Here is a 13676-nt window from a genome sequence, read left to right on the forward strand (position 1 = left end):
GACCTGTTTTTCCACTGCTTATGATGCTAAAGTCACCGAGACAAACGTCATTATAGAAACAAAAATTGCGCTCGCTAATTACCCTCGATGACTCTTTAGAACTAACACGTCACGCCACACTTTCAAAGTGACGTTTCTTTGCTTTGACGTAATAGATTGCACGAGGCTTTACAAGAGATCGAGGTTCCAAAACAAGCGTATTCAATTTAGCTGCCTCGTCTGCAAGACATTTTCAGTAAAATACACGTAAGTACAGTATGTAGGATAAACAGAATACTGCATGGTTTGCTGTGTCGTACCAGATTTACACTCGTTGCTTTTTCAAATAGTGAACAGCTCGCTTTCGCTCGCAGTTCAATATTTGAAAATACAACTCGTGTAAATCTGGTACGACACAGCAAGCCATGTAGTATTCTCTATGTATCTGTTAGTTACAAGACTGGAAGTGTCATGTAGCGAACTGTTTCCGACAACCATCCATGACAGCAACCCGGCCACCCAGTGTCTGGGTGTGATCTAGGAGGTAAGTGTGCGTCTGGGTGTGATCTAGGAGGTAAGTGTGTGTCTGGGTGTGATCTAGGAGGTAAGTGTGTCAGGAGGTAAGTGTATGTCTGGGTGTGATCTAGGAGGTAAGTGTGTGTCTGGGTGTGATCTAGGAGGTAAGTGTGTGTCTGGGTGTGATCTAGGAGGTAAGTGTGTGTCTGGGTGTGATCTAGGAGGTAAGTGTGTGTCTGGGTGTGATCTAGGAGGTAAGTTTGTGTCTGGGTGTGATCTAGGAGGTAAGTTTGTGTCTGGGTGTGATCTAGGAGGTAAGTGTGTGTCTGGGTGTGATCTAGGAGGTAAGTTTGTGTCTGGGTGTGATCTAGGAGGTAAGTGTGTGTCTGGGTGTGATCTAGGATGTAAGTGTGTGTCTGGGTGTGATCTAGGAGGTAAGTGTGTGTCTGGGTGTGATCATAGAGGTAAGTGTGTGTCTGGGTGTGATCTAGGAGGTAAGTTTGTGTCTGGGTGTGATCATAGAGGTAAGTGTGTGTCTGGGTGTGATCTAGGAGGTAAGTGTATGTCTGGGTGTGATCATGTAGGAGGTAAGTGTGTGTCTGGGTGTGATCTAGGAGGTAAGTGTATGTCTGGGTGTGATCTAGGAGGTAAGTGTATGTCTGGGTGTGATCTAGGAGGTAAGTGTGTGTCTGGGTGTGATCTAGTAGGTAAGTGTATGTCTGGGTGTGATCTAGGAGGTAAGTGTGTCAGGAGGTAAGTGTATGTCTGGGTGTGATCTAGGAGGTAAGTTTGTGTCTGGGTGTGATCTAGGATGTAAGTGTGTGTCTGGGTGTGATCTAGGAGGTATAGGTTTGTGTCTGGGTGTGATCATAGAGGTAAGTGTGTTACTGGGTGTGATCTAGGAGGTAAGTGTGTGTCTGGGTGTGATCTAGGAGGTAAGTGTGTGTCTGGGTGTGATCTAGGAGGTAAGTGTGTGTCTGGGTGTGATCTAGGAGGTACGTTTGTGTCTGGGTGTGATCATAGAGGTAAGTGTGTGTCTGGGTGTGATCATAGAGGTAAGTGTGTGTGTTTGTGTGTGATCATAGAGGTAAGTGTGTGTGTCTGGGTGTGATCATAGAGGTAAGTGTGTGTCTGGGTGTGATCATAGAGGTAAGTGTGTGTCTGGGTGTGATCATAGAGGTAAAAGTGTGTCTGGGTGTGATCTAGGAGGTAAGTGTGTGTCTGAGTGTGATCTAGGAGGTAAGTGTATGTCTGGGTGTGATCATAGAGGTAAGTGTGTGTCTGGGTGTGATCTAGGAGGTAAGTGTATGTCTGGGTGTGATCATATAGGTAAGTGTGTGTCTGGGTGTGATCATAGAGGTAAGTGTATGTCTGGGTGTGATCATAGAGGTAAGTGTGTGTCTGGGTGTGATCTAGGAGGTAAGTGTATGTCTGGGTGTGATCATATAGGTAAGTGTGTGTCTGGGTGTGATCTAGGAGGTAAGTGTATGTCTGGGTGTGATCTAGGAGGTAAGTGTGTGTCTGGGTGTGATCATAGAGGTAAGTGTGTGTCTGGGTGTGATATAGGAGGTAAGTGTATGTCTGGGTGTGATCATAGAGGTAAGTGTGTGTCTAGGTGTGATCTAGGAGGTAAGTGTGTGTCTGGGTGTGATCTAGGAGGTAAGTGTGTGTCTGGGTGTGATCTAGGAGGTAAGTGTATGTCTGGGTGTGATCATAGAGGTAAGTGTGTGTCTGGGTGTGATCTAGGAGGTAAGTGTGTGTCTAGGTGTGATCTAGGAGGTAAGTGTGTGTCTGGGTGTGATCTAGGAGGTAAGTGTATGTCTGGGTGTGATCTAGGAGGTAAGTGTATGTCACGTCTGGGTGTGATCATATAGGTAAGTGTGTGTCTGGGTGTGATCTAGGAGGTAAGTGTGTGTCTGGGTGTGATCTAGGATGTAAGTGTGTGTCTGGGTGTGATCTAGGAGGTAAGTGTGTGTCTGGGTGTGATCTAGGAGGTAAGTGTGTGTCTAGGTGTGATCTAGGATGTAAGTGTGTGTCTGGGTGTGATCTAGGAGGTAAGTGTGTGTCTAGGTGTGATCTAGGATGTAAGTGTGTGTCTGGGTGTGATCTAGGAGGTAAGTGTGTGTCTGGGTGTGATCTAGGAGGTAAGTGTGTGTCTAGGTGTGATCTAGGATGTAAGTGTGTGTCTGGGTGTGATCTAAGAGGTAAGTGTGTGTCTAGGTGTGATCTAGGATGTAAGTGTATGTCTGGGTGTGATCTAGGAGGTAAGTGTGTGTCTAGGTGTGATCTAGGATGTAAGTGTGTGTCTGGGTGTGATCTAGGAGGTAAGTGTGTGTCTGGGTGTGATCTAGGAGGTAAGTGTGTGTCTAGGTGTGATCTAGGATGTAAGTGTGTGTCTGGGTGTGATCTAGGATGTAAGTGTGTGTCTGGGTGTGATCATAGAGGTAAGTGTGTGTCTGGGTGTGATCTAGGAGGTAAGTGTGTGTCTGGGTGTGATCTAGGAGGTAAGTGTGTGTCTGGGTGTGATCTAGGAGGTAAGTGTGTGTCTGGGTGTGATCTAGGAGGTAAGTGTGTGTCTGGGTGTGATCATATAGGTAAGTGTGTGTCTAGGTGTGATCTAGGATGTAAGTGTGTGTCTGGGTGTGATCATATAGGTAAGTGTGTGTCTAGGTGTGATCTAGGATGTAAGTGTGTGTCTGGGTGTGATCATATAGGTAAGTGTGTGTCTAGGTGTGATTTAGGAGGTAAGTGTGTGTCTGGGTGTGATCTAGGAGGTAAGTGTGTGTCTGGGTGTGATCTAGGAGGTAAGTGTGTGTCTGGGTGTGATCTAGGAGGTACGTTTGTGTCTGGGTGTGATCATAGAGAAAAGTGTGTGTCTGGGTGTGATCATAGAGGTAAGTGTGTGTGTCTGGGTGTGATCATAGAGGTAAGTGTGTGTTTCTGGGTGTGATCATATAGGTAAGTGTGTGTGTCTGGGTGTGATCTAGTAGGTAAGTGTATGTCTGGGTGTGATCTAGGAGGTAAGTGTGTGTCTGGGTGTGATCTAGGAGGTAAGTGCATGTCTGGGTGTGATCTAGGAGGTAAGTGTATGTCTGGGTGTGATCTAGGAGGTAAGTGTATGTCTGGGTGTGATCTAGGAGGTAAGTTTGTGTCTGGGTGTGATCATAGAGGTAAGTGTGTGTCTGGGTGTGATCTAGGAGGTAAGTGTATGTCTGGGTGTGATCATAGAGGAAAGTGTGTGTCTAGGTGTGATCTAGGAGGTAAGTGTGTGTCTGGGTGTGATCTAGGAGGTAAGTGTGTGTCTGGGTGTGATCTAGGAGGTAAGTGTATGTCTGGGTGTGATCATAGAGGTAAGTGTGTGTCTGGGTGTGATCTAGGAGGTAAGTGTGTGTCACGATCGGGTGACAGAGACCAAGAAAGTGTCACTCAGTGGAGTGCCTGTTCTTGGTCGTGTATGATAGAAAGCGCCTGTGCGTGATATTGGGTTACAGCAGAGTTTGCTGACGGTGCTCAACGAGCACGGATGTTTTGTATCGCACGAGTTTTACAGTGGAGGTTTCTGCTGTCATAGCTAGGGCTGACGGTTTTTCGCTGACAGCGCACACGGGATTTTCACGGATTGAGTTTCTCGTGTCTTTTCCTGCTTGGGAGGCAGAATTGTGTATAGCTGGACTGGTTTTGTGACAAGGTCAGTCACGTGTATTTGGCTAGGTGGTCTGTCAGAGACTCAAGGACGGCACACTTGACACCCAGCGGCAGAAGGGGAAGGATCGTATACACAGTTTCTAGAGTATGATGGTTTTTCACCGAGTATTATATTCGGCACTCTAGGGGAACTTCCACGAGTTATTTCTTCTCTCTGCCACGTATTTTGCTGAGGACAAGTCGTCAACTTTCCTTCGTCGGCGATGGCTTTCGCATAAGGATTCGACAAGGGGTTCTGGACGGTTTTGGTCACTGTTGACGAACAGAGGCTGGTCCAGGGAGGAAGCGGACTTTGCTTCCATTGAGAGTACAATCATAGGCTTTTGAGGTAATAAATCATTATTTAACGCTGTTGATGAGTCTGTGTGTTGGAATGAAATACTCTCTGTTGTTCTTTCCAGGTTAGCGCATAATTTACTCTCTGTGACGCTAAAATACTAATCTGTATATGGTTTTTGCAGATAGGGAGAGAAGGACGGAAAATGACTGTTTTGTTGTTGTAAAAAGTCCATTTTGTGCAGGCCCACGTGCTCGATGAGATATTTAAAGATGACATGTTTTAAGGTGGTGGGTGAGGGGTAGCTGACATGTTTAGTGCACCGATGCTTTCTGTTTGCAGCCTTCGCTTCGTTTCGTTCGCCTCGCTTCGTTACATTCCTGTAACATCTGCACGGCTGACTCTGGCGGGAACTGTTGAAGCTGCGCTAACCAGCGGCTAACCAGCGAACCGGCTAACCAGCGGACCGGCTAACCAGCGAACCGACTAACCAGCATACCGGCTAAGCAGCAGCAGCAGAGATAAAGCTAAGTGCACCATGTCGTACGCACCCCGTTGACCACCGTTGTCTTTTCGTATCTATGATTTCATTGGAGTAGTGACAACGTGGGGTGTGTGACACCTGCACGAACTAGAGCTTTTCGAACAGAACATTCTCATTTGACTGTATTTACACGGGTTCAGCGTGTTACTATAATTTTCTACATACTACTGGCATTTTGTCAGTGAACACTGGTTTTTTTACGTGTTGAGAACGTAAAAGGAACATATTTTGAGTGAAGGCTCGAGGGAGGTGGAGAGTTTATACATAAACAGGCGTCTGAAACTTATACTTTTGTTGACTCTATTTAATTGTATGACTGCGAGAGTGGATCGTGGTGTGGTTAGTTAATTAGTAGTAATTAACCGGTTCATAATCACCTTTAGTGATATATTGAAACGTGACACATGGGGGCCAAGCCGGGATTTACTCAGTTAATTTCCAACTGATAAAGACCCACCAATTAAGGATAACTAAGAGCAGATAATCTCGTCAGTGCTCGACTTATTTTCTGCTTGGTGCTACCCTTTTTTGTATAGTTTTGATCATATACCACACCTTAAGCGATTCACATCTTGCAGGAAATGTAAATTGTAATTTGTGAGTTATTGTATGCGCTAACTGTGATTACTTCCCTTTCCTTTGTTTGTGAATCTTTGTTGTTGTACGTTCAGAGTTTTCCGTTGCAGAGAGCTGAGCGGGGTTAGCGGATTTGTTATTCGTTTTACTCAGTTTTCTCTACATTGTTGTTTCGCATTCTGTAACAGGTTACATTTCTACCGTCTTGTTTTACTTGGATTTTTCTCCATATTTTGACTTTGTTGGAATTTTGGGGGGGAAGGGTCCGAGGACTTCTGTCCTAACCAAGGCTGTGGGAGACACTCTGTTTCACCGCAAAAAGCAGCCGATAAAGTAGGCCACGGCTGTGGGAAACACTTTGTTTCACCGCAAAAAGCAGCCATAAAGTAGGCTACGCGATTTGTTCTACACCGTTTGGATTTTTCTTCTGCATTTTCTGGTTGCTGGATTTTTGTATCCACCGCTTTCGTCACCGCGTATTCTAGCTATAGCTGCGTTAGACTTACTTTTGTGATAAAGCTTTGCTAAACTAACCATGGCTACAGGGGGATCTCCTACGAAGAGATTAACTTTTGAGACTCCTGGTAGTGAGGAACAGACAGAGCGAGACGCACGCGTTAGAGCGCGTAGTTTGCTTAAACGCAAGGAGCTGGAACGTAGGGAAGACATAGAGCGACAGACGAGAAAAGAAGAGCTTGACAGACAAGAACGACAGGCCGAACGTGACAGACAGGACAAGAAAGAGAAAGACGAACGTGACCGACAGGATAAGGAAGAACAGGCTGAACTTGAGAGACAAGAACGACAGGCCGAACGAGACAGACAAGAACGGAAAGAGAAAGAACAGGCTGAACTTGAGAGACAGGAACGACAGGCCGAACGTGACAGACAGGACAAACAGGCGGATCGCGATCACCAGCTAGAACTAGCTAGGCTACAGGCAGAGAAGGGTACGCTTACTCAGGCTAGCGCGCCGACATTTGTTGCCGACCGTACGAGACTGCCGACGTTCGACGATGACAAGGACGAGCTCGACGACTTTCTACGCCGGTTTGAGCGCATTGCATCTGACCAGAAGTGGGAAGAGGCCACGTGGGCTAGCCGCCTTAGCACCTGCTTAAAAGGACGCGCATTGCAGCTCTACAACGCTTTGGAGGACGACGAGGCGAGAGACTATCAGGCACTTAAGAAGGCGTTACTCCAGCGCTTCAACCTGACTGCGGAAGCCTACAGACGACGTCTGCGTAACAGCAAGAGACTGAGCGGCGAGCTGAGTCATCAGTTTGTGGCACGCCTTAATCTCTACCTGCGGCGCTGGGTGGAGATGGCCGAAAAGGACTGGACCGTCAACGACCTTGCCGACCTCATTGTCATGGAGCAACTGATGTCCAGCCTGCGACCTGAGGTGGTGACCTTTGTGCAGGAACACCAGCCTAAGACTACTCAGGAAGCAGCCGACTGGATCAGAGTACACGAGGACGCCCAGGCGATCTCTGGCAAATCTTCAGGCTCACGGCCGGGAAAATCGGGAAATTCGGGTTCTTCAGGACCCAAGGACGGGAAGGACGATCAGGGACACAAGGGATCGAGTTCCAGATCTGACATCCAGTGTTACTACTGCAACAAGCGGGGCCACGTGAAGAAGGACTGCCACAGGAGACAGGCTGACCAGAAGGGCGTACACTTTGTTGGCAGTGAGGAGCTAAGGGACGTCACGAGCTCATGCACAATTCCACAACTCTGCGTTCCGTGCTCCAGGAAACATTTCCAGCCCCACTGCAACGTCTACGTTAACGGAGTGAAGGGCGAGGGTCTGCGGGACACAGGGGCAGACATGATAGTGGTTCGGGCGAGTCTGGTTCCAGCTATGGCCTACACAGGAGACAGCATCAGGGTGAGGATGGCCGAGGCATCTCACGCTTACGACTTGAACACGGCAGTGATCAAGGTCGTAACCCCGTTGTTCACGGGGACCATTGTGGCCGTCGTCATGGACGATCCTCCATGCGACCTGCTCATTGGAAACCGGGTTCAGTTTGTGGACGGCGTCACCAGGGAGGTTCCCGTTTATCGGTCTCCCGACGTCATTTCAGTGCTCACGCGGGCACAGGCGGAGCGAGAGGACAAACCTCTCAAACCTCTACCTGCTGCACGAGCTGCCCTGGGGAACGTGACCCCCGCGCTTCTCGCGAAGGCTCAGGCATCTGATCCGACATTAGCGACTCCTCGGGAGCACGCGAAGTCGGGGAAGGTGAAGCTGAGCGGGAAGCATGGGAGGTCAAGGTTCCTCAGGGACAAGAAGTTGCTCTACCGTGAGTTCAGCAACCAAGAAGGTACATTCAAACAGGTTGTCGTGCCTCGCGAGTTTCGCGAGGGTGTCATGGCAACGGCACACGACTCGATTCTGGGAGGTCATCTTGGCACCAAGAAGACCACGGATCGTGTCTGGCGCCACTTTTACTGGCCAGGCATCTGCACGGATGTCCGACGTTTCTGTGCGTCCTGCGATAAGTGCCAGAAGGTGGTTGCCAAAGGAAGGGTGAGGAAGGTCCCCTTAGAGAAGATGCCGCTCATCGACGAACCCTTTCGTCGGGTGGCAGTGGACATCATCGGGCCCATCTTGCCTGCGTCTGAGGACGGAAACAGATACATTTTGACCATGGTGGACTACGCTACTCGATACCCAGAGGCGATCCCTCTGAAATCGATTGAAGCCACGCGAGTAGCTGAGGCTCTGGTTACTATGTGGTCCCGGCTGGGAATTCCATCAGAGGTACTCACCGACAGAGGCACGCAGTTCACGGGAGGAGTGATGGCGGAGGCAGCACGACTGCTATCACTGGAGCAGCACTTCACCACTCCTTACCATGCTCAGTGCAACGGACTGGTGGAAAGGTTCAATGGCACCTTGAAGACCATGCTGAGGAAACTAGCTCAGGAGAAACCACGCACGTGGGACAGGTACATCCCAGCATTGCTTTTTGCATACCGCGAGGTTCCTCAGGAGAGCTTGGGCTTTTCCCCATTCGAGCTGTTGTACGGCAGACAGGTACGCGGTCCCATGGCTATCCTGCGTCAGGCTTGGACAGACGAAGAAGCTGACGAGGAGGTGCAGACGACAGCGACCTACATCGTAGAACTCAGGAACAGGATTGAAGAGACCTGCAAACTGGCTCAAGAGAACCTGGGGAGAGCAGCACAGCGTTATGCGCGAGGATTCGACCGCAAGGCACGGCCGCGCAGCTTCAAGATTGGAGAACGGGTGTTGCTACTTTTACCTGTCAAACACAACAAGCTACAACTGCAGTGGCAAGGACCTTTTGAGGTGACAGCGAAAGTGGGCCAGAACGACTACAGGATCGTCATGAACGGGAAAGCACGCCTGTACCACGCCAACCTGCTGCGCGCCTACATAGAGAGGACTGCCTACGGGGAAAAGGACAAAGTGACAGAAGCAGTTGCTGTCGTGATGGACGAGACAACGGAAGAACAGGGAGGAGGACGTGTACCAGTTTGTCCGCTGGAGGCTAGTGAGGATCACACGGACGTGCACATCTCACCTGATCTTGGGGACGACCAGCAGGCGGACCTGCAAGAGATCCTGAAGGATGCAGCACGGGTCCTTACAGACATACCACTTCAGACGCATCTAGAGGAGTTTACCTTCGACTTGCTGGAGAAACAGCCAGTGAGGACGAAGCAGTATCCCATGCCTCATGCCCAGAAGGAGGTGGTCAGGAAGGAAATCGCCGACATGACGAAGTTGGGCGTCATCGAGCCAGCGAACTCTCCCTACAGTTCACCAATTGTGCTTGTGAAGAAGAAGGATGGACGCGTCAGGTTCTGTGTCGACTACCGGAAGCTGAACAAGATTACGGCGTTTGACGCGGAACCCATGCCTGATGTGGACTACCTCTTCAGTCACTTGGCCAAGGCCAAGTACTTTTCCAAACTGGACCTCACCAAGGGGTACTGGCAAATCCCAGTTGCCGAGGAAGATCGCCCAAAGACTGCATTTACCACTCCATTCGGCCAGTTCCAGTGGACAGTCATGCCTTTTGGTCTACAGAATGCAGGTGCCGTCTTCACTCGCATGATGAGGAAACTTTTGGAACCTTTGAAGCGCGAGGACATCAGCAGTTTCATCGACGATGTGCTGATCGCGACAGAGACATGGACTGAACATCTCGACGCCCTGCGCGACGTGTTCGGAAGGTTGAAGGACGGAAATCTGGGAGCTAAACCGTCCAAGTGCTACTTGGGATTTCGGGAATTGTCTTTCCTGGGTCATGTTGTCGGCGAGGGATTGCTCGTTCCAGAGGACGACAAGATCCAGAAGATTCGGGAGGCGGAGCCACCGCGCACGAAGAAAGAAGTCAGGTCTTTCCTGGGCCTAGCCAGCTTCTACAGACGCTTCATCCCGCACTTTGCCGAAATCGCACTACCACTGACCAACCTTACCAAGAAACTACAACCGACCGTTGTAGTGTGGACTGAGGAATGCAGCTCCGCATTCAACACCCTGAAGAGGCGACTCACCAGTCAGCCTATTCTCCGACTACCAGACCTGAACAAGGACTTCGTGCTGAGGACAGACGCTTCAGGGAAGGGACTTGGGGCAGTGTTGCTTCAGGAGACAGAGGGGTTTTTGCACCCTGTTTGCTTCGCCAGCCGCAAGCTGACCTCGGCCGAGGCAGCGTATGCAACGGTTGAACGCGAGTGTCTCGCCATTGTCTGGGGCATCCAGAAGTTCGAAGCGTACCTGTACGGACGACCTTTCTGTCTGGAGACGGACCATCAACCTCTGCAATATCTTCAGGTTGCAAGGTTGGCAAACGCCAGACTTATGCGCTGGGCGTTGATTCTCCAACCGTACCAATTCACGGTACGCGTCATTCCGGGCGCCAACAATGTTGGAGCTGACTTTCTCTCTCGGGCCGTAGAGGAGAACATGACTGTGAGCGAAACCGAGGTTTCGTCTTGAAGAGGGGAGGTGTGTCACGATCGGGTGACAGAGACCAAGAAAGTGTCACTCAGTGGAGTGCCTGTTCTTGGTCGTGTATGATAGAAAGCGCCTGTGCGTGATATTGGGTTACAGCAGAGTTTGCTGACGGTGCTCAACGAGCACGGATGTTTTGTATCGCACGAGTTTTACAGTGGAGGTTTCTGCTGTCATAGCTAGGGCTGACGGTTTTTCGCTGACAGCGCACACGGGATTTTCACGGATTGAGTTTCTCGTGTCTTTTCCTGCTTGGGAGGCAGAATTGTGTATAGCTGGACTGGTTTGGTGACAAGGTCAGTCACGTGTATTTGGCTAGGTGGTCTGTCAGAGACTCAAGGACGGCACACTTGACACCCAGCGGCAGAAGGGGAAGGATCGTATACACAGTTTCTAGAGTATGATGGTTTTTCACCGAGTATTATATTCGGCACTCTAGGGGAACTTCCACGAGTTATTTCTTCTCTCTGCCACGTATTTTGCTGAGGACAAGTCGTCAACTTTCCTTCGTCGGCGATGGCTTTCGCATAAGGATTCGACAAGGGGTTCTGGACGGTTTTGGTCACTGTTGACGAACAGAGGCTGGTCCAGGGAGGAAGCGGACTTTGCTTCCATTGAGAGTACAATCATAGGCTTTTGAGGTAATAAATCATTATTTAACGCTGTTGATGAGTCTGTGTGTTGGAATGAAATACTCTCTGTTGTTCTTTCCAGGTTAGCGCATAATTTACTCTCTGTGACGCTAAAATACTAATCTGTATATGGTTTTTGCAGATAGGGAGAGAAGGACGGAAAATGACTGTTTTGTTGTTGTAAAAAGTCCATTTTGTGCAGGCCCACGTGCTCGATGAGATATTTAAAGATGACATGTTTTAAGGTGGTGGGTGAGGGGTAGCTGACATGTTTAGTGCACCGATGCTTTCTGTTTGCAGCCTTCGCTTCGTTTCGTTCGCCTCGCTTCGTTACATTCCTGTAACATCTGCACGGCTGACTCTGGCGGGAACTGTTGAAGCTGCGCTAACCAGCGGACCGGCTAACCAGCGAACCGGCTAACCAGCGGACCGGCTAACCAGCGAACCGACTAACCAGCATACCGGCTAAGCAGCAGCAGCAGAGATAAAGCTAAGTGCACCATGTCGGACGCACCCCGTTGACCACCGTTGTCTTTTCGTATCTATGATTTCATTGGAGTAGTGACAACGTGGGGTGTGTGACACCTGCACGAACTAGAGCTTTTCGAACAGAACATTCTCATTTGACTGTATTTACACGGGTTCAGCGTGTTACTATAATTTTCTACATACTACTGGCATTTTGTCAGTGAACACTGGTTTTTTTACGTGTTGAGAACGTAAAAGGAACATATTTTGAGTGAAGGCTCGAGGGAGGTGGAGAGTTTATACATAAACAGGCGTCTGAAACTTATACTTTTGTTGACTCTATTTAATTGTATGACTGCGAGAGTGGATCGTGGTGTGGTTAGTTAATTAGTAGTAATTAACCGGTTCATAATCACCTTTAGTGATATATTGAAACGTGACAGTGTGTGTCTAGGTGTGATCTAGGAGGTAAGTGTGTGTCTGGGTGTGATCTAGGAGGTAAGTGTGTGTCTGAGTGTGATCTAGGAGGTAAGTGTATGTCTGGGTGTGATCTAGGAGGTAAGTGTATGTCACGTCTGGGTGTGATCATAGAGGTAAGTGTGTGTCTGGGTGTGATCTAGGAGGTAAGTGTGTGTCTGGGTGTGATCTAGGAGGTAAGTGTGTGTCTGGGTGTGATCATAGAGGTAAGTGTGTGTCTGGGTGTGATCTAGGAGGTAAGTGTGTGTCTGGGTGTGATCTAGGAGGTAAGTGTGTGTCTGGGTGTGATATAGGAGGTAAGTGTGTGTCTGGGTGTGATCTAGGAGGTAAGTGTGTGTCTAGGTGTGATCTAGGATGTAAGTGTGTGTCTGGGTGTGATCTAGGAGGTAAGTGTGTGTCTAGGTGTGATCTAGGATGTAAGTGTGTGTCTGGGTGTGATCTAGGAGGTAAGTGTGTGTCTGGGTGTGATCTAGGAGGTAAGTGTGTGTCTAGGTGTGATCTAGGATGTAAGTGTGTGTCTGGGTGTGATCTAAGAGGTAAGTGTGTGTCTAGGTGTGATCTAGGATGTAAGTGTGTGTCTGGGTGTGATCTAGGAGGTAAGTGTGTGTCTAGGTGTGATCTAGGATGTAAGTGTGTGTCTGGGTGTGATCTAGGAGGTAAGTGTGTGTCTGGGTGTGATCTAGGAGGTAAGTGTGTGTCTAGGTGTGATCTAGGATGTAAGTGTGTGTCTGGGTGTGATCTAGGAGGTAAGTGTGTGTCTGGGTGTGATCTAGGAGGTAAGTGTGTGTCTGGGTGTGATCTAGGAGGTAAGTGTATGTCTGGGTGTGATCTAGGAGGTAAGTGTGTGTCTGGGTGTGATCTAGGAGGTAAGTGTGTGTCTGGGTGTGATCTAGGAGGTAAGTGTGTGTCTGGGTGTGATCTAGGAGGTAAGTGTGTGTCTGGGTGTGATCATATAGGTAAGTGTGTGTCTAGGTGTGATCTAGGATGTAAGTGTGTGTCTGGGTGTGATCATATAGGTAAGTGTGTGTCTAGGTGTGATCTAGGATGTAAGTGTGTGTCTGGGTGTGATCATATAGGTAAGTGTGTGTCTAGGTGTGATCTAGGATGTAAGTGTGTGTCTGGGTGTGATCATATAGGTAAGTGTGTGTCTAGGTGTGATCTAGGAGGTAAGTGTGTGTCTGGGTGTGATCTAGGAGGTAAGTGTGTGTCTGGGTGTGATCTAGGAGGTAAGTGTGTGTCTGGGTGTGATCTAGGAGGTACGTTTGTGTCTGGGTGTGATCATACAGGTGAGTGTGTGTCTGGGTGTGATCATATAGGTAAGTGTGTGTGTCTGGGTGTGATCATAGAGGTAAGTGTGTGTTTCTGGGTGTGATCATATAGGTAAGTGTGTGTGTCTGGGTGTGATCATAGAGGTAAGTGTGTGTCTGGGTGTGATCATAGAGGTAAGTGTGTGTCTGGGTGTGATCTAGGAGGTAAGTGCATGTCTGGGTGTGATCTAGGAGG

This window comes from Littorina saxatilis, linkage group LG8, assembly GCF_037325665.1.
Source record: "Littorina saxatilis isolate snail1 linkage group LG8, US_GU_Lsax_2.0, whole genome shotgun sequence".
Classification (NCBI taxonomy): Eukaryota; Metazoa; Mollusca; class Gastropoda; order Littorinimorpha; family Littorinidae; genus Littorina; species Littorina saxatilis.